This window comes from Pseudorca crassidens, chromosome 11, assembly GCF_039906515.1.
Source record: "Pseudorca crassidens isolate mPseCra1 chromosome 11, mPseCra1.hap1, whole genome shotgun sequence".
Classification (NCBI taxonomy): domain Eukaryota; kingdom Metazoa; phylum Chordata; class Mammalia; order Artiodactyla; family Delphinidae; genus Pseudorca; species Pseudorca crassidens.
Genome location: NC_090306.1, coordinates 42,709,369 through 42,733,180, shown reverse-complemented (window position 1 = coordinate 42,733,180; position 23,812 = coordinate 42,709,369). Strand labels below are relative to the sequence as shown.

The following is a 23,812-nucleotide window of genomic DNA, read 5'->3' as shown; positions in this document are numbered from 1 at the left end:
GCACCTCAGCTGGTCATGGTTCTTTACCTGGTGGGGTGACCCAAACTCTCATTCCTGAAAGGTCTGGGCCATTAGTAGTCCTGCCTGGACTGCCACTATTGCTGGTACTGTAACCAAGTCTTCAAAAGGCCATTCCACCATTCTCTCAAACCAGCTGCTTTAAGATGGCAGAAAACATGGTAAGACCAGTGAATTCCATGAGCATGGGCCCGTTGCCACACTTCATTTGCTGAGAACTAATTTCCATGATCAGAAGCCATGCTCTGTGGAATACCACAATGGTGGATAAGGCATTCGTAAATCCACAGATGGTAATTTGGGCAGAAGACTTGCATGCAGAGAAGGCAGGTGTGTATCCAGAGTAAATATCTATTCCATTAAGAAAAAAACACTGCCCTTTCCAGGATGGAAGTTGTCCAGTATAATCAACTTGTTCACCCAGGGGGATGATACAATGCAGGGAGCCCAGTGTCGGTCTCTGCTGCTGCCAGATTGGGCCCTCAGTGATTGCCTTAACCAGGTTGGCCTTGGTGAGTGAACGCTCGTGTTGCTGAGTCCATGCATAACCTCTGTCCTGGCCAAAATGGCTGCTTTGTTCATGGGCCCATTGTGCAATGACAGGGGTGGCTGGGAAAAAAGATGGACGGTATTCCCATAACAGGTCATCCTATCCACTTGATTATTAAGGTCCTCCTCTGCTGAGGTCACTCTTTGTGAGCTTTTTCTTGGAACACAAATATCTTCATGTTTTTTGCCCATTCAGAGAGTTTTATCACATAGCTCTTCTCCAAATTTCCGTGTCACAAATTTTCCAATCATGTTCCTTCCAAGTCCCTGACAATTCAGCCAAGCCATTGGCCACAGCCCAGGAGCTAATATAACAATATAATCACATGTCTGGTCATTTCTTCAAACAAAGTGAACAACCAGGTGCACGGCTCTATGTTCTGCCCCCTGGGACCATTCCCCTTCACAATGTCCTTCAGGATGTCCCCAGAAGGGTCAGTAGTATTACAGCTCTTCTCTTGTGGGTGGTGCCTGTGTATTGTGCAGAGCCAACTGCACACCAGGCCTGAGTCTTCTCTTCTTCCATTAGCTGATCATAGGGAACTTCCCCTGAGGCCATGGGTGCAGGCTGGAAGGGATGTGTGTGGGAGGCCATGAGAATTTGAACCATTTCTTCATGTAACTTACTTGTGCCTGCAGGGCCTAGTCAGGCCTGATCTCTTACATACCACTTTAATTTGATGACGGAGTGCAGCTTTGCACACCCAACTTTATGGCTTGATGGACAGCTCAGGTCACACAGTCATTTGGTGGTCCATTCGGAGCATTCAGTCTCTTCTAAGACCCAGTAGCAGGCCAAGAGCTCTTTCTCAAAAGAGGAGTAGTTATCTGTGGAGGACTGCAGGACTTTGCTCCAAAGTCCTTAGGGCCTGTGCAGCGATTCACCTGTAGGCGCTCCCAAAGGCTCCAAACAGCATGGCTGTATGCCACTGCCACTTCAGGCACCATTGGACCTACTGGATTGTGTGGCCCCCGCGGCAGAGCAGCTTGCACAGCAGCTTGGCCTGTTGCAGAGCCTTCTTTTGCTCTGGCCCGGCTCAAAGCTGGCAGCTTTTCAGGTCACTTGGTGAATCGCCCAGAATAGCACACCCAAATGAGGAATATGCTGCCTCCAAATTCCAAACAGGCCCGATAAGGTGTCGTGCCTCTCTTTGGTTGTAGAAGAGGCCAGATGCCACAACTGATCCTTCGCTTTATTTTATTTTTATTTTTTTTACGTCTTTATTGGAGTATAATTGCTTTACGATGGTGTGTTAGTTTCTGCTTTATAACAAAGTGAACCAGTGATACGTATACATAGGTTCCCATATCTCTTCCTTCTTGCGTCTCTCTCCCTCCCTGATCCTTCACTTTAGAAGGGATATCTTGATGTGCCCCACACCCCTGGACCCTTGAAATTTCCCTGAGCTGGAAAGGCCTCGAACTTTAGCCAGATTTATTTCCCATCCTCTGACACACATATGTTTCACCAATAAAAACCAATGTCTGCCGTAGTTGCTACTTCTTCTGTTTATTTATTTATTCTTGGCGCCTGGATAGGGACATGAACCCTGGGCCCTCAGATTAAAAGTCTGATGCTCTCCCAGCTGAGCTACTCAGGCAGTAGTTGCTACTTCTTGCTCACTAGATCCAATCTACATAATGTCATCAATGTAATGGGCAAGTTTGATATCTTGTGGATCAGAAAGGTGTCAAGCAGAACATCATATATTGATGACCAGTGTCAGGGGAGGACTCCCACTACATGGAGGAAGAGCTGAGGTCATCACAGTGCTGTTTGGCCACCGGGAATAGAAGTCTAAACATTTCTGCCCACTGCATCTTGGTAACAGAGTTGCCAAGGAAAACAATGTAGTCAGGCACTGGATGGAACAGTGCTTTACTCACATAGAGAAGAGACAGAGCAGGATCAACTTCAATAGTGGGTGCTGGTCCCTGAAGGCCAGTGGGTCCCTCCTGGAAGCAGATGCTGGGCAATTGGCCTATATGCACCCCCTCTGGTGCCAAGTAAAAGGATCCCTCCCCCTCCCCCATAGAATATGAAATAGCTGGGGGCATGCCTGAGGACCACTGATGCATTTGCTTAAGTAGAACAAACGAGTACACATTGAGCATGAAAGAGAGAGAGAGATTCCCACACAATGTGCACAGGCTGTGCGGGCACTTTACCTCTTGGTAAGAAAGTGTTCCAACCCCAAGGTCCATTCTTATGTTGCTGAGTGGGGGATGAAATATTGTGAGCACGAGACTGGCTTTTTCAACAAAAGGTGATCGAGATCCCTGTGAACTAAATGATGACATAGGGCTGCAGAGGTGATATACCCCTGAGGTAGAACCGTGAAGGTGTATTGCTGGCCTTGCCAGCTAAAAGCAAACTGCTTCCGGTGGTCCTTATTGGCAAGGATGGAGAAAAAGGCACTTGCCACATCAATCGCTGCATATCAGGTACCAAGGGGTGTGTTAATTTGGTCAAGCAATGAAACCACATCTGGCAATTGGAGTCACCACCTGGTTAAGCTTACAATAATCCACTCTTATCCTCCAAGATCCATCTGTCTTCTGCACAGGCCAAATAGGTGAGTTGAATGGTGATGTGGTGGAAATCACCACTGCTGCATCTTTCAAGAACTTAAGGATGGTAGTAATCTGTGTAATCCCTTCAGGAATGTGGCATTGCTTTTGCTTTACTATCTTCCTAGGTGGAGGCAGTTCTAGTGGCTTCCACTTGGCCTTTCCCACCATAATAGCCCTCAGTCCACAAGTCAGGGAACTAATGTCAGTATTCTGGCAGCTGCTTAGTATATTTCAATAATGCATTGCAGAACTGGGAAAATACCCCTAGGATGGGTTCAGGGACTCACTAGCCCGCTGTGAGATAGACCTGATTGATCATCTTATGATCTCCGGAAGCCCCTACTCTGATTGGTGGACCACAGTGACATTTTGGGTCTCCTGGAATTGGTGTCAGTTCAGAGACAGTGTTCCTGAAAAGTCTGATTATTTCCTTTTCCCCAATGCACAGTAACCCTGGTAAAAGGCCTTTTGGGGAAGGTTAGGATAAAGATTAACTGTCCTGGCAGTGTACTGGGGTTCTTCCTCAAGAAGACCCAATCTCTTCTTCATTTAAAGGGCTCTGGGTATGTAAAGTGACTCAAGTCTGGGAATTGACTGAGGGGTTAAGACTCTGTTTTTATGATTCTGGTTAGAATTTTGTTCCCTTGACCTAGAACTTTTCTGCTTATACAGATCAAGTAAGAATTTAGCAGCTTCCTGTTTAGGTCACTTCTAGGAACACCATGACCAACGTCAATCACTGTCTTTGTGAATCAGATGTTCTGATTTCTTATTTTATTTTGCTTTATTTTATTTATTCATTTATTTATTTATGGCTGCATTGGGTCTTCGTTGCTATGCACGGGATTTCTCTACTTGAGGCAAGCGGGGGCAACTCTTCATTGTGGTGCGCAGGCTTCTCATTGTGGTGGCTTCTCTTGTTGTGGAGCGTGGGCTCTAGGTGCACGGGCTTCAGTAGTTGTGGCATGTGGGCTCAGTAGTTGTGGCGCACAGGCTTAGTTGCTCCGCGGCATATGGGATCTTCCCAGACCAGGGCTCGAACCCGTGTCCCCTGCATTGGCAGGCGGATTCCTAACCACTGTGCCACCAGAGAAGTCCTGATATTCTGATTTCTGCTTTGAATCTGCTCTCCATTGAGGTAGCCACTCTCACCTGACCTTTGATGGTTGAGTGTTGCTACTTGGCCCTTGCAACCCTGGGATCTTATTACTCCCTTGCATTTATACTTTCCAGTTCAGTGGTTTACCTTTCCACTTTCTTTACTTTTTAAAAAAAATTAATTTATATACCGTAATATTCTTCCTTTTCCTTTTCATCTCTTTAATGTTTTGCTTGTTTTTAACCAACACAATATTTAAAAAATTTAACATAGTCAGGGGCTTCCCTGGTGGTGCAGTGGTTAAGAATCCGCCTGCCAATGCAGGGGACACTGGTTCGAGCCCTGGTCCGGGAGGATCCTACATGCCGCGGAGCAACTAAGCCCGCACGCCACAGCTACTGAGCCTGTGCTCTAGAGCCCACGAGCCACAACTACTGAGCCCACGAGCCACAACTACTGAAGCCCTCACGCCTAGAGCCCGTGCTCTGCAACAAGAGAAGCCACCGCAGTAAGAAGCCCGTGCATCGCGACGAAGAGTAGCCCCTGCTCGCTGCAACTAGAGAAAGCCCGCGTGCAGCAGCGAAGACCCAACACAGCCAAAAATAAAGAAATTAAAATAAATACATTAAGAAAAAAATTTTAGAACACTTTCAACACTCCAAAAAGAAACCCCAAACCATTAGCAGTCACTCCCTTTTTGTGGCAATGTTTTTAATTATAGATTCAGTTAAGAGTTTTATGCTTCCTTCATGGTCAAACCCAAGGCCCACACTTCAGGACTAGCTTTTCCCAGAGACTCCTGCTCCAGGATCAGTGTCAGCAAACAGTGAGGCACTGACCATCTGTGTCACTGTGCTGGGATGCAGAAAGGATATGAGTGAACAGGGCAACGAACCCAGGCTCTATAGAACCCTGAGTTTTAGCACCAGGTTAGAGCTGAGCTTTTGAACAAGCTTCAATTCTGAATCTGCATCTTTGCCTACCAAGTGGGGAGAGTAATCTCCTATTTTTCAGGATTGGGGTGGGACAAATGAGAGAAATGTGTGCAAAAGCACTTTAAAAATTGTGAAGTATTCAAGTATTATTGAAGGGCTGGCAATTTAGCTAAGGAGACACAAATAATAACTATAGGGGGACTTCCCTGGTGGCGCAGTGGATAAGACTCCACGCTCCCAATGAAAGGGGCCCGGGTTCGATCCCTGGTCAGGGAACTAGATCCCACATGCATGCCGCAACTAAGAGTTCACGTGCCACAACTAAGGAGCCCACCTGCCATAACTAAGGAGCCCACGGACCGCAACTAAGACCTGGTGCAACCAAATAATAAATAAATAAGTAAATATTTTTAAAAATATAGAATAGGGAGGGTGGAATGGACATGCAAGAGGGAGGCGATATGGGGATATATGTATATGTATAGCTGATTCACTTTGTTATAAAGCAGAAACTAACACACCATTGTCGAGCAGTTATACTCCAATAAAGATGTTAAAAAATATATAAATATATAGAAACATAAGCATGTGCAACAATACATTTTTGAGCACTCACTGTGTGCTAAGCACTATATTAAGTGCTGTGTATGCATTACCTCATTGGAGTCTTACAATAACCCTGTGAAGTAAGCGCTGCTATTATTTTTATTTTACAGATGAGAAAAGAGATGCTTAGAGGGATTAAGGAACTCACTCAAGATTATACAGCTACGAAGGACAGCCCGTGGAGGGATTGGTTAGTTTGAGCTGACCAGTAGCCCACGAGAGGACTGCCTTTATGGTCTGTCAAGGAAGCTGCTTCTCTTCACAGGGTACAAGTTATTCCAGTAACCCTTATAAAGCAATCCCTCCACCACCCTGATGTCTCTCTCCCTCTCCCCACAATTTCTGTGAACGTTTTCTCTTTGCCCTTCCTATGCACCCCACCCTGAAATTCAGATTCTTCTCTTAGCTTCACAAATCAGTTCTGGGATGGATGCAGAGGCTCCTGTTTCCATGGTGATGTGGGGAGGCTGGTACACCACACGCCAAGTGTAGGCGATGCAGAGAATTGGCTCCGGATCCCAAGGTGTCGGCAGTAGCCAGGCTCCAGGAAAAGAGATCGATGAGAAAGCCAAGTCTGAGTGACTGGACCTCCCTTTGAGCTCCAGAAGGACTTCCACCCCCATGGCAGCCCCTGCCCTCCCCAAGCTCCTAATTTGGGAGTAGACTGTAGGAGCCCTGAGAGGGGAAGCGGTGGGCGTTTCAAAGCAGAAGCTACCGCCCCTGACTTGTTTGAAGACAGAGCCTAATCTTGATGGGAGAGACTGCCCGGTTGGGGGGCCGCCCCCTCCCCTGGCCCCTCTGCCTCACCTCGCTCCCCTCTTCCCTGCTCTGACCTCATTCTTTGGAGGCGCGGCCGGGCGGCTGAAGGGGAGCAGGGCAGCCAGCAGGGGGCAGAGTCTCCCTCCATCAAACCTTCTGTAGGACTGCTCCTGCCACCCCTGTTCTCACCAAGATTATTTTCAGCTGACAGGCTGCAAAGGCGCAGTAGGTGGATTTCAGGACAGGAGATGAGTTCTGGCAGGGGCTGTGAGCCTCGGAAGCTTTAGTCTTAGACTGTGCGCCCGGGGAAGGGAGAGGGGGTATTTAGGGCCACCGAGTCAGGGGCTGAGGCAAGGGCACTTTAACCTTTACTGGCAAAGGTTTCTTCTGAGGTTTTTCTTGATCCGTTGAAAACATTAAAAGCACCCTAACCCTGAAGAGGAGGCTTAATCATCCATTCAATAACTGTTTATTGAGTATCAACGATTATCTTCACAGATAAATGCATCCAATCAAAAACAAGCCTTTACGGAAGGCCTACACAGTGGTTCTTAACCTTTTGTTTTTGCGGGGTGAGGGGATGGCGTTATCTATCTTTTGAGGTTATGATAAAAAATACAGACTCTCTCCCAGAAAGAATCCACTACAAATCTACAAAAACTGTTATATGATTTTGGGAGCCTCATGAACTCCTGGGAGCTCATCCATGGGCCCCAAGACTTAAACTCCTGGCTTATTATGAGCCCTGCTTTGGGCACTAAGGGTACGATACAAATTAGGTAAACAAGATCCCCACCCTGCCTGAACTTGACAGGCTAGTGGGAGACACAGATGACAAAAGAAATTTTCACATGTTGAGGTACAGGGAAGTCATTCTGGCTTATACATGAGTTAACTTGAATCTGATGCTAACAAGAACAGTGTGTTTATGGCCTATCAAACATACATGGTACATCTGCTTTAATTATTAAGGAAAAGGGCACATTGACCAGAAGTAAAGAACGTCCATATTAAAAATAAAGATGAGGGAGGGTGGGAGGGAGGGAGACGCAAGAGGGAAGAGATATGGGAACATATGTATATGTATAACTGATTCACTTTGTTATAAAGCAGAAACTAACACACCATTGTAAAGCAATTATACCCCAATAAAGATGTTAAAAAAAAAACTAAATGGGAAATCAAAACAATAAAATAAAATAAAAAATAAAGATGAAATACCTCCCTTCCCAGAAAGCCAGTGCTGGTACTCTATCGATGATAAAGACTCCCTTCCCACGTGCCAAGGCCATACTGACTCACTGTGTATGTGCTGGTCTGGGTTTTTGTTTTGAAACCTTCAAGGAATGTATCCCTGACTTGTTTGATGTTCTTTGTTCTGTGCTGAAAACTATGCTTTTCTAGAAGAGTTCCTCAGAGTTACCTGAGAGGCTGTCTTCCTGGCTCTAGTCCTCAGTTTGGCTCAAGTAAAACTTTATTCCTATTATAGATTGTTTATTGATTATTTTCGTCGACACAGATAAGTAAGGAAATGCTTAAAATACAATGGGGAAATGCAGGGGCTGGGAGACCCACCAGGACCTAGACCAGGGCCCTGATGGAAAGCTTCCTGGAGAAAGTGACAGGTAAGCTGAGACCTGAAGAAGGAACAGGGGCCAGTCAAGCAAAGGCCTGAGGAAGAACACGTTAGGCAGGGAGAAAAGCACACGGAAAGGCCCTGAGGAGAGAGAACAGCAAACCTGAGAAGCCGACAGCAGGCTGTGTGGCTGGCTCAGAGATGCCAGGCGGAGAACTCATGAGAAATGGGGCTAGAGGATAAGTGCTATATGTAGCCCCTGGGATGCAACAAAAACAGAAAACAGGGAGACCGCTGCCGCCCTCAAGGACACCGGCAGGAAAGCCGGTGCTTATGCTGTAGAAGTGTAAGTTCAACCCTGAGAGTGAGCCTAGGGCAGTGTGGGAGCACCTGGGAGTAGTTTTATGCTCAGTCTTGGGGATCAGGCCTAGGGCCCAGGACATGAGGCTCAGGATACATTCGGCGTATCCAGAAGGCCCTCAGCCTCTGAAAACAGCTGGAGGATGAATGCTGAGGGAGCGATCACGAGCGCACCTGGGTTTGACTGCAGCTTACGGTTAGGAACATCTTTTATTCTGGGGGTTAGGACGGCTGGGCTGGAGTGAGCTGAGCTCTGCCTAGTTTTTTAAGTACCGGAGTTGTGGCCAGAAGCAGCCCTGGCTAGAAAAGCAGGTGAGGAGAGCAGTAGACTTGGCCCCCGGATCCCCGCTGTAGACTTAGGGGTGCAAGTGGAAGAGCACGGGATGAGACAGGGAAGCAGATGTTGCGATGATTTATTGCCAGGGATTTATTTTATTTAACAAACACTCATCTGGTACTTACTACAGGCCAGGCACTGTTCTAAACGCTTAACAAATTTTAATTCCTAACACTCCTAGGAAATAGGCATGATCATCAGTGTCATTTTACACATGGGGAAAATGAGGGACAGAGCAGTTAAGTGCCTTGGCAAGATCAGGCAAGCGACAGAGCCACCATCAGAACCCAGGCTGCCTGCAGTCTGTGCTCTTCACCACCGAGCTATGCTACCTTCTTGAAACGAAGGCAGTGGCAAGAGCTAAGAATTGAACCTGGGCCTCCCACATAAGGCGGGTGAGAATTCTACCATTCCACCTCCTAGGACACTGATAAAGTGCTAGGAGGCCTGCTCTGTGGGGGTCCCAGGGCAGTGGGAGGAGCCACGGGAAATGGTGGGCACTTGCAGCTTTGGAGAGCTGCTAGACTAAGGCCAAGGCTCCAGGACCAGGGAAGGGCAACCAGGTAAGCGAGAAGGTCAGGGGACCAGGTAAGGTGTGCCAGCCCCTTCCTCCCTTACCAATGTCATCTCTTGCCCTTGTCTCCTCACTCACAATGTTTTTAGTCACACTGTTCTTTCCTGCCCCAGGCCACTTGCTGTGGCCTCTGCCGGGAACGACCCCACCCCCTGCACTCAGATACACATCCCCTCCCCTTTTCCCAGGCTGACCCCCACTCATCCTTCAGATCTCAGCCTCACTGTGGGTTCTTCAGAGAGGCCCTCTTGGATCCCACCTCTGAATTAGATCCCTTCTGTTATTCTCTCATAGTAGTAACCGATTATTTCCCCTTATAACCTATATTATAGGTTATAGATCCAGTTGTGCTTAATGCTTGACTCTCCGATTAGACCTCCAGCTCCCTGAGGGCAAGGGTCCCACTGTATTCTCACTCTAAATCTTGCTCCCAGCATAGTGCTAGGCACATATAGACACTTCATAACATTTTGCTAAACGAGTATACGAATTTAGAGGCCTTTCAGAGATCTGCTGGTCCAACGCTTCCTTCCCTCTACCGTGTGCCGAGCAGGCAGCCATCTACTTTCTCCTTGAATATTCCTAGTGTCAGAGAACACACCACTTCACCAAGACGCCCATTCCATTTCTGAAGAGATTTAATAGTTAGAAAGTTCTTCCTTTTAAAAACAAAATCTGACTCCCTGTTACAACTTGGTCCTAGTTTGGCCCTCTAGAGCTAGATGCAATCAGGACAGTCCTTTAAGCAGTTGTAGAAGCCATCCTGCTCGCCCCTCCACCCTCAAGCCTTCTCTGTGCCACTCAAACAGTTCTTGCAGCTTTGCAAGCCTTGGTTTCTTAACCCTCTCCACCCTGGGCCGTTTTCTCAAGAAACACCCACTTCGGTCAGCACTCAGAATGTAGCCTGATTTATAAATTGTCACCCGCCAGCCTCAGCCACGCCATCAGCTGGGATACAGGTACAGCAGGATGATGGAGAGGGTGGACAAAGTGAGAACAGAAAGCTGTTTCTTTCTCTCCAGTGAACTGGGGATGTGTTTCTCCAGGAAACAATAATATTTAACTATGGTTGGGCCCCCGGGCTAGTCCTGGACCAGATGTACTTGTCAGCTGCATTCTAGGTCAAGTGGCCTTTCTGGACCCATTTAATACCTTTTCTCTGGGAAAAAATATGTTTGGGTACCAAACAACCAAGTTATATATAGACCCTTTAGATAACCAGCTTACAAATTGGGAATTGCTTCTGGAGAAGTATTTAGGTAACACCGAGTGGGAGAGCGAAGGGACGAGAACAGAGTGGGCTTGTTCAGAAAAGTTTCCAAGAGGTTTTTGAAGCAAAGGGGGGGCAAGTGGGAAGGCACACGGGCTTTAGAACCAGACAAACCTGGGTTCAAGTCCCAGCTTTGCCGCTTCCTGACGGCTGTGAGGCCTGCTTTACTTAACTTCCCCTCAGGTTCCTTTCTCTAGGAGAGGAGGACCGTCATTGCAGAGTTGCCTGACACGTAAGTGCCGATTAATGGTAGGTGTTGTACTGTTTTCAAACTGGGGATCTTTTCCCTCGACGTGTGGTAACAAGATCCAAGACCCACTGAAGACCCTGACCCCAATATGCTGCTGCCCCACGTGCGGGAGGCTGGGCTGATTACAGAGGGCTGTTCACTGCCTTCCCTTTGGAGACGCTCCAAAGGCCGGGGGTGAAGAAAGGGCTCCAGAGGGGAGCTGGGGGGACAAAGGCATTGGGGGTCTGAGTGTTCCCAAAGGCAGGTGCTTCAGTGCACACTGTTCCTGTAGAGGTGTGTGTCAGCGCGGGTCCCGTGTGGCTCTAGTGACTGTGTATGTCCAGGTGACAATATATGCCAACGTTCTGCCTGTCAGTGGGACTCGGGAACTTCCCCTCTGTCTCTCAGGCTCCCTTACTCAGCTGTTCGCAGTCCCCAGCCTTATCGCTTAGCTGTCTGCCCTCTGGCCTCTTCCCTTTGTTTACCAACTTGGCTGGCCTTCTCCTCTGGGAACAAAGGAGGTGTTCAGTTCTGGGCAGTGCCTGGCTCCAGCTGGCTGCCCCCATTCCCTTCCTCTCTCCCGGAGCCATGCCCCCACCCCCCACTTCCTCCATCTCAGGCAGACCCCTCGGTTCGGAGAGGCCCCCTCCCACAGTTCCACGGAGAGGGGAGGCTGAACTCCTTGGCTGGCACCCCCTTTTTCTCACCCTCTGGCCCCCATTCCTTTCCCCGACAAGGTCCCTGAAGCTTCACTTGTCTAGGCTGGAGGCAGCTCCTCTCCCCATTGTCTGACCAGGATTTGGAAGCTCTGGTTTCCATAGCAACCCCTGGGCATTTAATTAAGGGAGGAGGCCTTCATCTCTTCTAGTCTGGGCAGTTCCAAATCTCTACCCGAAAAGGATACCCTGAGGGGGTGAGGTAAGAGCATTGTCCTCCAATATAGCACAATTCTGGCTTCTCCACAGAGCCCATTATAGCATTCCCAACCCCCTGGCCCTACCAGCCCTCTCCCCACCTCACACCAGAGCAGACTGGGGAGACCTCTCAAAACAGCCAGGGCAAACCCCACGTCCCAGAAGAGCAGGGGTTGGGGGCGGGCAGGCAGTAGCTATAAGCCACCCCCTCCCCTGGCTTTGTTTACTGGACTAGTGGATTGGAGATGGGATGGGGTAGAGTGGGAGCTAATTCAACACTGGCCCTACGACCCAACTGCTCTTCGAAGCCCCTGAAATTGAATATAAAATGTTGTATATAAGTTCATTATAAGCTTTTTTCCTGGGTACTGGGTACTTAGCTTTCCTCAGATCCACAAAAGGGATCTGTGATTTCAAACTCCCTAGATCTGCCATTTGCTAGCTGTGAGAGCTTAGGCAAATTACTTAACCTCTCTGAGTCCTCACCTGTAAAGTAGGGATCATAATTCTTACTTCCTCCGCAAGATTGTTGATATCTGGTGAGCACTCGGTAAGGGGTTATTCTTGTCATAGTTATTATTACTATGAGAGGGGGCTAAATGGAGGACCCCACTCCCTTATTCATTCCACACCCACAGCCCCTCCAAGTGACAGGTCTGCCCTCTCAGTAGGAGGCACTCACCTCCTCCTTCCTCCTTTCCCTGCCCCGCCCCAGGCTGGGAAAGTGCTCCAGACTCTGATGGGAAGCTGGCAGCTTTCAAGAGCTTCGTCATGAGGTGGAATTTCCAAGCTCAGGTCACCAAGTTATGCCAGTTCCTGAAATTCCTAACTCCGATTTCTCAGCTGTTGCCATGACCACTTTTTCCCGTTTCTGGTTAGGTTAGTCCGTGTGTGTGTGTGTGTGTGTGTGTGTGTTTCCTTTTCACTGTATTTTTAGACTTTGGAAAAAATAAACACAGTTCACACACTAGCACCCACCTGATCTTTCGTTTCTTCACAGGCATGGGGGTTGGGACATTTCTTTCCATGACCATTCTTCAACCCTGCCCCACCCCATCCATTCTTACCTTCCGCTGAAAATTTCCAGACTTATCCCACCCATCTTTCATCACTGCCTCTCTCATCCCCTCAGCACAGATAAATGTCGATTTTAACATGATTCTGAACTGTATGTGTCTCTGGGTCTTTCATCCTTTCTATACTTTTGTCTTGTTTCCCTCCTGGAAACTTCTCCCACTCTGGCGTTTTTTTCCCTCCCTTCAGAAGAGGCAGCTCTATTTCTGCAGTTCTATTTCTGCAGTTCCTGGCTTGTCCCACTGTGACAGCACCCTGATTCAAAGGAGGAGCTGGGGAGCCAGATGAACCGAGGAGCCTGCACCCCACCAATTAGGTTTAGGCTTCGTCATCAATAAAACAGCATTTACCTAATAGAGTTGTAGAGAAGTTTAAGTGAAATAATGCAAGGGAAGTACTGAGCACAGTGCCTCGTAGGTGGCAAAGGCCTTGATAATGGAGCTGTCATTCAATGAACCTGAGGGTCCTCCAGGACGCGGGGCTATTTCTCAGCCCTCTTTCATTCAACTCCATCCACATGCCAGTCCGAGTCCCGGAGCTGGACTTGGTGCCGCCAGTGTCTGAAGACACAGGTGATATCGAGAGGCGGCAGAGGAGAGGTGTGGGAAGGGCTGAGAATTAGATTTGCGAAGCAAGAGGAAAGGATTTGGATTATTCAGTCTGGGGAAAATCGGAAGGAGGAAGGCAAGCCTCTTAATAATAACAGACTTCAGGGCTCTCTGTGTCAAATTCTGTTTTCTCTCCCTCAGGGAAGAGGAAGTGTTGGGGTGGAGAGACTGAGATTGGTGAGCAGAAGAATGTCGCAGCTGTGGATGAAACCCTGGCTCAGGAAATCCACGTCCCTGCCAAGGAAACCAAGGCTCACAGAGGTTGCCTAAGGTCACAAGGTAGCAAATGCTTGAGGTCTTGGGCACAGACCTCAGCCCACTGGACACAGAGCCAAGGCTTTCAACCGGCTTGCTGTAGCCAGAGGCCAGGAGTCCCAGGGGGTCAGATGGGATGGCAAGCCCAGCGGAGACTCCTAGTTTGCTTAAGATTCCCAATCCCCAGGAAGTGCTGGCAAGAATGTGAAGTAACGCAATGACTGGAGACGTGAGAAATCTCACCCAGTTCACATAACTGGGAACAGGATTCAAACCTGGGCCGCGTGGCTTGAGCCTGGGCTCTCCACCTGTGCTGCCTCTGGAAGCATTGAGTCAGGTTTTGTACCTGGTGGGGCTGACTCCTGAGCGGAGGTGCTAATGAAGTCCTGGACCGCCTCTTGGACCCTCAGAGGACTGAGGATTGAGTGAGACAACGCAGATAGGGCACAGCACACAGGAAGGACCAACATGCTTGTTCTCGTTATGTCTGGCTGGCTCCAGTTCTGCCTTTCCATGTTTTGCTCTGTGCCTGGGTTTATACCTTTGGCCTTCACTAACCTAGAAGCAAGTTTCTGTCCTTCTTCAGTATCTGTCCTCAATAAACAGGATTGTGGGCTAACAGGTGACCGCCTGACCCTCTCCATCCCACCCACTGCCAGACTCTGGTTATCTGGAGCACATCCTTGGCGTGCCCTGGAAGACTGGACTGTAGGTAAGCCGGAAGGCATCCAGAGAGTAAGTCCAGCCTCGCACTTTGTAGATGAGGATGCTGGGGCCCAAAGAGAGAGAGAGGCCGGATCAGGGTCATTCCTTCGTTCTATCAACATTCACCGAGCACTGCCATGCTCCAGGCACCATTCTAGACGCTGGGGATACGGCAGGAAACAGTAGCGAAAAGACCCCACCAAGTCCACTTTATCAGAGTAAGCCAGAAAAATATCATAGTGACAAGTGCCAGAGAACATGAAAGGGAATGGGCAAGTGGCCACTTGAGTCGAGTTGACCTCTCTGGGCAGATGCCACTAAACCCAAGAACTAAGGGATAAAATGGTACCAGTGGCGATAATCAAAGAGCAGGGCACTCCAGGCAGAGGGAATGCAGCGAAAAGGCCCCAGGTACAAGTAGAGTACATTGTACCTGGTAAAGGTGAATGTTTTGGGGAACTTTAATGTCAGCATGAATGTGTGTGTGTGTGCTGTAAATATGTATTTATATGTAAATGTATATGTACATAAATTGTGAGTGTGTGTATGTTTTAGGCTGTGATGTAACATGTATTTCTTTTTTTTTTTTAACATCTTTATTGGGGTATAATTGCTTTACAATGGTGTGTTAGTTTCTGCTTTATAACAAAGTGAATCAGTTATACATATACATACGTTCCCATATCTCTTCCCTCTTGCGTCACCCTCCCTCCCACCCTCCCTATCCCACCCCTCCAGGCGGTCACAAAGCACCGAGCTGATATCCCTGTGCTATGCGGCTGCTTCCCACTAGCTATCTACCTTACGTTTGGTTGTGTATATACGTCCATGCCTCTCTCTCGCTTTGTGTAACATGTATTTCTGACTATGACTTGGGACAGAAAAGTTTGAGAGCCATGATTGGAGGAAGCAAAAGTTCAGCATGGCTGGAGCATAGTAGGAGAGGGGAAAAATGCCAGGGGGCAAGGCAGGTCATGTATGGCTCTAAAAGAAACTGAACTTTATTCAAAGTAAACCTGACCCCATAGGAAGACTTAAGCAGAGGATGGACATGACCTGTGTAGTTTCTTGGTTTTGTTTTAATCTTGCCATTTAGAAATAGAGAAACTGAGTCTCCTTACTTACAGTCATTTTCCCACCAAAACAGGTTTGCCTTGCTTTTGCAGGCAAGAAATTTGAGGGCAGGCAGAGGAAAGTTATACTTCTGTCCATCTTTGCCTGATCAAGGACCTCCTGGAGGAGCCTGGGAGAGTGGACACACAAAGATCCCCAGGGAGGGACTTCCCTGGTGGCTCAGTGGTTAAGAATCTGCCTACCAGCTCAGGGGACACAGGTTTGAGCCTTGGTCCGGGAAGATCCCACATGCCGCGGAGCTACTAAGTCCGTGCGCCACAACTACTGAGCCTACACGCTGCAACTGCTGAAGCCCGCGTGCTCTAGCCCCCGCGTGCCACAACTACTGAAGCCCGTGCGGCTAGAGCCTGTGCTCTGCAACAAGAGAAGCCACCGCAATGAGAAGCCTGTGCACCTTAAGGAAGAGTAGCCCACACTCGCCACAACTAGAGAATGCCCGCGCACAGTAACGAAGACCTAATGCAGCCAAAAAAAAAAAAAAAAAAAGGAAAAAACAAAACCCCCAAAACAAAGGTCCCCAGGGAGGCTGTAAATGAAGGCGGAGCAGAAGGAACTGAGAGAGTAGAGGAGGGTGAGGGATTTGCCACACTGGAGGATGAGGAAGTGGCTGGACATGGGAAACTGGACAGGGAGTATGTCTGGCTCAGGGTTCACATCATTTCCCAGCTGACTCCCATGTTCCTAAGGTCCTCTCCCCCCACAGAATTCCCCCTAGTATGAGGGCTCCCTACCACTCACTCAGCAAGCGGCCACCTTGGTCCTGACCAAGCCCTGGTGGTGGCAAGAGAAGGCAGGAAGCCCTACGTGCTGTGGTCTCCCCACTGTCCTGTGCTCCGAGTGCCTATTCCATGTATGGGAGCTGCACTCACTTTGGCCACGTTCTGCTCCTCTGTTCCCCACTCCCACCCCCCAACTCAGCCCAAACCAGACAGAACAAGGCTTCTTCAGGACCACTGTCCTTACCGCCTCCCCATTTCCCCTCCTGTCCCATCCTCAGCCGTCTTTTTCCTCCTAATTCTTAGTCTAGTTCAGGTAGCTTTTTATCTTTCTTCTCCTATATAAGCCTTTACACACACACACACACACACACACACACACACACACACATGCATTCACTGGTCGTCTTCCTCCATTTCTTGCTTCCATGCCATCCCATTCCCCTAGAACATTGCCTATACCCTGGCCCACCTCTCAGCATCTTATTCTTGTTTTGCATCTTATTCTTGTTTTACATCATAGCTCAATGCTACTTCCTCCAGGACATTTTCCTAGAAAATTCTCTTTCCTTTTGTTCTTCCTTCCGATCTCTCACCAGATTCATATAACACCACCCAGCTCCCACAAAGAGGAACACAAGAAAGAGAAAAGCCCCAGGAATAGGCCTGGCCTTCATAGCTAGATTTTGGCTTTCTCCTGTAGAACATAACACTTTCACAGAATACCAACATCAAACGAGGCCACCCAATGCCCGTGACAGATCAAGAATAAGACCTTTTCATAGTCGCATCCAAACACAGGCAAAAACAAGAACATTGTCCAAGCCACAAAAATGAACAAACAGGGACTTCCCTGGTGGCGCAGTGGTTAAGAATCCGCCTGCCAATGCAGGGGACACGGGTTCGAGCCCTGGTCCAGGAAGATCCCACATGCCATGGAGCAACTAAGCCCATGCACCACAACTACTGAGCCTGCGCTCTAGAGCCCATGAGCCACAACTACTGAGCCCATGTGCCATAACTACTGAAGCCTGTGCGCCTAGAGCCTGCGCTCGCAACGAGAGAAGCCACCGCAAGAAGCCTGTGCACCACAACGAAGTGTAGCTCCCGCTCGCCGCAACTAGAGAAAGCCCACGTGCAGCAACGAAGACCCAATGCAGCCAAAAACAAACAAACAAATAAATATTTTAAAAAAAGAACAAACACCCCCCTATCCTAGCTAATACGAGTGGCTGCTGCTCCTTTACCAATCACAGTGTTAGCCCTGCTTCATTCTTTTTTTTTTTTTTTAAGCTGTGTTGGGTCTTCGTTGCTGCACACGGGCTTTCTCTAGTTGTGGTGAGTTGGGGCTATACTTCGTTGCAGTGTGTGGGCTTCTCACTGTGGTATCTTCTCTTGTTGCAGAGCGTGGGCTCTAGGTATGCGGGCTTCAGTAGTTGTGCTGCACAGACTCAGTAGTTGTGGCTCGCAGGCTCTAGAGTGCAGGCTCAGTAGTTGTGGCGCACGGGCTTAGCTGCTCCACGGCATGTGGGATCTTCCTGGACCAGGGCTCGAAACGGTGTCCCCTGCATTGGCAGGTGGATTCTTAACCACTGCATCACCAGGGAAGTCCCCCTGCTTCATTCTTATTTAAGGTACCCAACTGTAGAATCCTCCAGCTTCCTGACAGCCTCAAATCCAGAGCAGCCTCGCTTTGCCAACCACTCCCCCAATCAGAAAATATAAGTCCAAATCCTAAGCCCTTTTCCTGGATGCCCCATAGTTCCGCCATGGTGTGAGTTCTTATTGAAATGAGTCCACAAACCCAATTTTGTTCAGCTACAAGTGTCTGCTGGTGGTCTTTGGCTGGAGGGCGTTGACAATCAAGAACAACATACAGGGACTTCCCTGGCGGCGCAGTGCTTGGGAATCCACCTGCCAGTGCAGGGGACACGGGTTGGAGCCCTGGTCCGGGAGGATCCCACATGCCACGGAGCAACAAAGCCCGTGTGCCGCAACTACTGAGCCGTGCTCTAGAGCCCGCAAGCTACAACTACTGAGCCCGCATGCCACAACTACTGAAGCCCGCGCACCTAGAGCCCGTGCTCTGCAATGGGAGAGGCCCCACAATGAGAAGCCCGCGCACCGCAATGAAGAGTAGCCCCTGCTCGCCACAACTAGAAAGGGCCTGCGCGCAGCAGCAAAGACACAACGCAGCCAAAAATAAATAAATAAAATAAAATAAATTAATTTAAAAAAGAAAAACATACAGGTATACTTGTATGTATTTTTTTAAAACTACAAACTCCTATATTTCAGATTTTAAGTGTATTTAATGATATTTTAGTACCAGATTTCCTTTCCTAATTATGTTTTCAGGCAAACTGCCTCACCCCCCCAAATCATCTGCTCTAGCTGGTTGCATTGATTCTTCAGGCCTTGGGCACGCTTAGCATTTTCCTGCATCTGTCCTCTGCCCTTACCAATCTTGTATCAAAATTGAGGTCCAGGGACTTTCCTGGTGGTCCAGCGGCTAAGACTCTGTGCTCCCAATGCAGGGGGCCCGAGTTCGATCCCTGGTCAGGGAACTAGATCCCACGAGTATGCCACAACTAGAGATCCCGCACGCAGCCGAAACAAACGAACAAACAAATAAATAACATTGAGGCCCAGGTGAAACCACCCTCTTGGATAAGCCTTCCAGGATCACCTAACCAGATCTGACCCTTCCCTCCTCAGCACTCCTACTGCACTTGGTTTCAATTACCCACCAGGCTTTTGCTTTATCTCCCCATCATTGCTGTAAACTCCATGAAGACAGGGACTGAGTCTTTTTTTTTTTTTGCGGTACGCGGGCCTCTTACTGCTGTGGCCTCTCCCGTTGTGGAGCACAGGCTCCGGATGCGCAGGCTCAGCGGCCATGGCTCACGGGCCCAGCCACTCCGCGGCATGTGGGATCTTCCTGGACCGGGGCACGAACCCGTGTCCCCTGCATCTGCAGGCGGACTCTCAACCACTGCGCCACCAGGGAAGCCCAGGGACTGAGTCTTAAAAACTTGGTTAACACTGTAGTGGCTGCTCCAGCTAAAAAGCCCAAAGGGTCAGGTGTTCCCATGGCCAGGAGCCAGGGATCCCTGAGATCATGAGAAGTTATGGTGTAGGACTGAGAAGTGGAACACCTGAGTCATACTAAGGAGGGGAGAATGGGCCTTGCCCTGCTAGACCCCTGGCAGGGTGGCAGGGTGCCTGGGAGTTCTTTGTAAGGATCCCTAGGGCAGAGAAAGTACTGGGTTTGTGTATGCTCTGGTAAGAGTCAGAGTGGATTTGAATTTGCTACCACACTGAACACCTTGGTATATTATGCCACTGTCCCAGATAAGGACCTTATCACAGTAATCAGAGCCAAAAAACGATAGGGCAGCCCTGAGCTTTGAATGTGTGGTACACACACACACACACACACACACACATTATCCAGGCTAGTGGTTTTTAAACTGTGTTCCCTGGAGTTTGTTCCTTAGAGGTACGCCAGGAGGGGAGAGAAGGCTGAGTGAGCCTCACTGCAAGTGCCTAATTCTGATTCAACCACTGCAGTTTTTTTTTCCATCTTTTTTCACATTTTGGAATACTGCATAAGACTTAATTTGTAAAGGAGTTTACTATGAATACATGTTAACAACACCATGGAGATGCAATCAGCAAAATCCAGAATGTGGAAAACACTATAGAATAAACAACCTGGTTTCTTCATCACATAAATTGAGAGGAAAAAAAAAGGAGATGGAACCTATGAAATAAAAGACACTTAAGAGCCGTATCAATGAAATTCAACGAGTGGACCTTGTTCAGATTCCGATTTAACTAAACCAAGGTGTGACACGATTGGGGAAATTTTAGCACTGACTGGATATTTGGTGATATTAAGGAGTTACTTATTTGTGACAATGGTATTTTGATTATGTTAACGAAGAATCCTTTTCTTTTACAGATGAGTACTGAAATCTCTATGGATTAAATGATATGATGTCCAAAATTTGTTTTAAAATCATCCAGGACTTCCCTGGCGGTCCAGCAGTTAAGACTCCATGCTTCCAGTGCAGGGGGCATGTGTTGGGGGCGTGGGTTCGATCCCTGATCCAGGAACTATGATTTCACATGCCACACGGTGTGGCCCCCCCAAAAAAATCCTTTAAAAAAGTAAATAAAAAATAAAATCATCGAGTAAGGAGGTGTAGTGGGGAGCAGTGGCTGGGGGGATAGATGAAGCAAGATTGCGTGGATGATTATTGAAGCTGGGTGTTGGTTACCTACGGGTTTATTGTATTATTCTTTCTACCTTTTTAAATGTTTGAACATTTCCACACAAGTTTAAAAAAAAAAAAAAGTTAAAGGAGGGCTTCCCTGGTGGCGCAGTGGTTAAGAATCTGTCTGCCAATGTGGGAGACATGGGTTCAAGCCCTGGTCCGGGAAGATCCCACATGCCGCGGAGCCACTAAGCCCATGCGCCACAACTACTGAGCCTGTGCTCTAGAGCCTGCGTGCTGCAATGAAGAGTAGCCCCCTTTAGTCACAACTAGAGAAAGCCCACACGCAGCAATGGAGACCCAATGCAGCCAAAAATAAATAAATAAATGAATGAATTAAAAAACAGCAAGTTAAGGAGATTCCATAAAGAAGATTTGGAATTATAAACTTATTTTTAAAAAAGTAACAGCTTTATCAAGATATAATTCACATACCATACAATTCACCAACTTAAACTGTACAATTCAGTGGTTTTGAGTATATTCACAGAGTTGTACAATCATCACTACAATCAAATTTAGAAGTTTCATCACCCCAAAAAGAAACCCTGTACCCATTAGCAGTACTCTCCATTCCCCCAGCCCCTAGAGCCCCAGGCAACCACGCATCTACTTTCTGTTTCTTTGTTCTGGACATTTCATACAAATGAAATCATATAATATGCGGCCTTTTGTGACTAGCTCCTTTCACCTTAGGATAACACTTTCAAGTATAACCTTGTTTAAAATTTTTCTGGTCTTGGTGGGAAAGAACAATCTTATAAATTTATTACTCTGGCTTTGGATTTTCAAATAAAGACTCTTGGAAGAGGTTTGAACAAACTTGGGGGAGGGAGTCTAACTGCAAAAAAAAAAAAAAAAAAGGCTAAAAAACCCTTCTTTAGTCCAAAGCCCTCACATTACCTACAAGGAAACAGGGGCCCAGAGAGAGAAGAGACTCCCAAACACACACAGCTTGTTAAGGGCAGAGCTGGTCCAACACCCAGACCAGCTGAATCTTGGCTCCATCCATTTTTCACGTTGCCACGCTGCCTTCTGAACACACACACACACACACACACACACACACACACCACAACTCATAAACTTGTGACCCACAAAATACCTTTGGAGACACATCTTGAGAATCAGCCACGATGGGGGCTGCTCCATCTCACGGCTCAGGCTTTCTGCTCCTCTTCCCTGAAATGCAGCCACTCAGGGAAGAAGCAGTGTTAGCACCAGCTCCCAGAATTCCTATCTCAGTGGACCTTATGGATGGCAAACTTATTAGAAGCCAGAGGAAGCTGTTTGCAGGGCAAGAACAGTTTTTACTTATGTGAATGTTTATTTGAAGTGGCTTGGGCGCGGGTATGTGTAGGCGCAGGCTGGTAGAGAACATGGGGGAGAGAGAGGGCTAAAGCCTTTGGGGCTGCCATTGGAGGGAACCCAGTTAAGGGTTAAGAGGCTGTATGGGAACCCCACTGATGCCTCCAGAACTGAGTCCAGATGAGACTGAGGGAGGAAGGCACCAGGAAAAAGGCTGAGGGAGGGGACTCCAAGCTGAGGCAGACTGTGATCTTACAGCTGTTCCTGGAACGCTCCCAAACCATATTTATGGGCAACTCAGAGAAGCTGCCAGCCTGCTGGAAAAGGGCAAGAAGAGGACAAATTCTATAGGCAGAACATTACCTGAGGGCTGAGGATGAGGCCTGGGGAATGGTAGGGGGAAGAAACTTCCAGAGAGCCTGCCTGGGAAAGGAGGGTAACCAGCCAATGGTAGCACCTGGATAACTGTCCTTCTACCCTGGAGGTTCCCTGAGGTGATTCCTGATCCCTGGAAAGAGAGCCTTAGGAGATGGGCAGAGGACAGCGCAAGACTTAGCCTCAGAGCCCTTAGCCAAGCAACTTGGACTTGGATGCCATAGGCTTTGATGGGAGGCACACTGGCTAGGCTACATTCTCAAAATACTCTCCATTCTCCTGTCTGTCGAGGGCATTGCAATCTTACCCTTAGAGATCTGTCCCTTTGGGTCCAGGGAAGATTTTTAAATTAATTAATTAATTTATGGCCGCATTGGGTCTTGGTCGCTGCTTGGTGTGGGCTTTCTCCAGTTGCGGCGAGCGGGGGCTACTCTTCTAAGGTATGTGGGCTTCTCATTGCGGTGGCTTCTCTTGTTGTGGAGCATGGGCTCTAGAGGCGTGGGCTTCAGTAGTTGCAGCACGCAGGCTCAATAGTTGCAGCACATGGGCCCTTGAGCGCAGGCTCAGAAGTTGTGGCACAAGGCTTAGTTGCTCCACGCATGTAGGATCTTCCCGGATCAGAGCTCGAACCCATGTCCCCTGCCTTGGCAGGCAGATTCTTAACTACTGTGCCACCAGGGAAGTCCCCAGGGAAGACTTTTTGGGTTTTTTTTTGCGGTACGCGGGCCTCTCACTGTTGTGGCCTCTCCCGTTGCGGAGCACACGCTCCGGATGCGCAGACTCAGCTGCCATGGCTCACGGGCCCAGCCGCTCTGCGGCATGTGGGATCTTCCCAAACTGGGCACGAACCCATGTCCCCTGCATCGGCAGGCGGACTCTCAACCACCGCGCCACCAGGGAAGCTCCCCAGGGAAGACTTTTAAACATCCTTCGTAACAGGGAAAATACCCCTGGGTGGGGCAGCAATGATGGTGAATTAGAGTAAAGCTCAGATGGAACAGGACCCCGGCTGTGCTCCAGAGGCACTGGCCTTGACGAGGTGAAGGGACCTAGAGAAGTCTGGCATGCTCTCACTTTTGTCCAAGGTCAGTCTTACTTCAATCCCTTATCCTCAGGACGCCTCATCTGGGCTGTCTTTGTTCCTGAATAATCAGCGGGTTATTCAGGCTGCGGACGTACAGTGGGTCTGTCTAGCAGAGAGGCAGTAAGATGAAGGCCCTGAGGGCTGAGGGCTGGCAGGCAGTTACGTAGCTCATCTCAACCTCATCTTGCCCTCCAGCTTCCTAACCCCGAAGTCCCAGTCCCAGTCTTCCATTCTGGACTTTAACCAGGTGACACACGCAGTACCTCAGCGTCAGTAGGTGTCAGCCTGAAACTGGACCTGTGCCTGATTCATCCAGGAAGCTGAACCCAAGCAGCAGAACAAACACTCCTAAAGCAACTCCTGCCAGGCCTGGAGTGAGAGGTTGTCTGGCGGAACAGACAGCGACTTTGTTTGTTTTCTACTCCTTGCTCCCATCCCCACTTGCCAGATTCCCTCATTCCTTTCTCTCT

General features: G+C 48.6%; 1 non-coding gene and 1 pseudogene across 1 annotated transcript; both read right to left on the bottom strand.

The window, feature by feature from the left end:
• Positions 1-95: 95 nt before the first annotated feature.
• LOC137202904 (uncharacterized) lies at positions 96-23,573 on the bottom strand (annotated as a pseudogene).
• TRNAK-UUU (transfer RNA lysine (anticodon UUU)) lies at positions 2,096-2,168 on the bottom strand. The gene has a single exon. It is a non-coding gene; the product is annotated as a tRNA-Lys (tRNA).
• Positions 23,574-23,812: the final 239 nt, after the last annotated feature.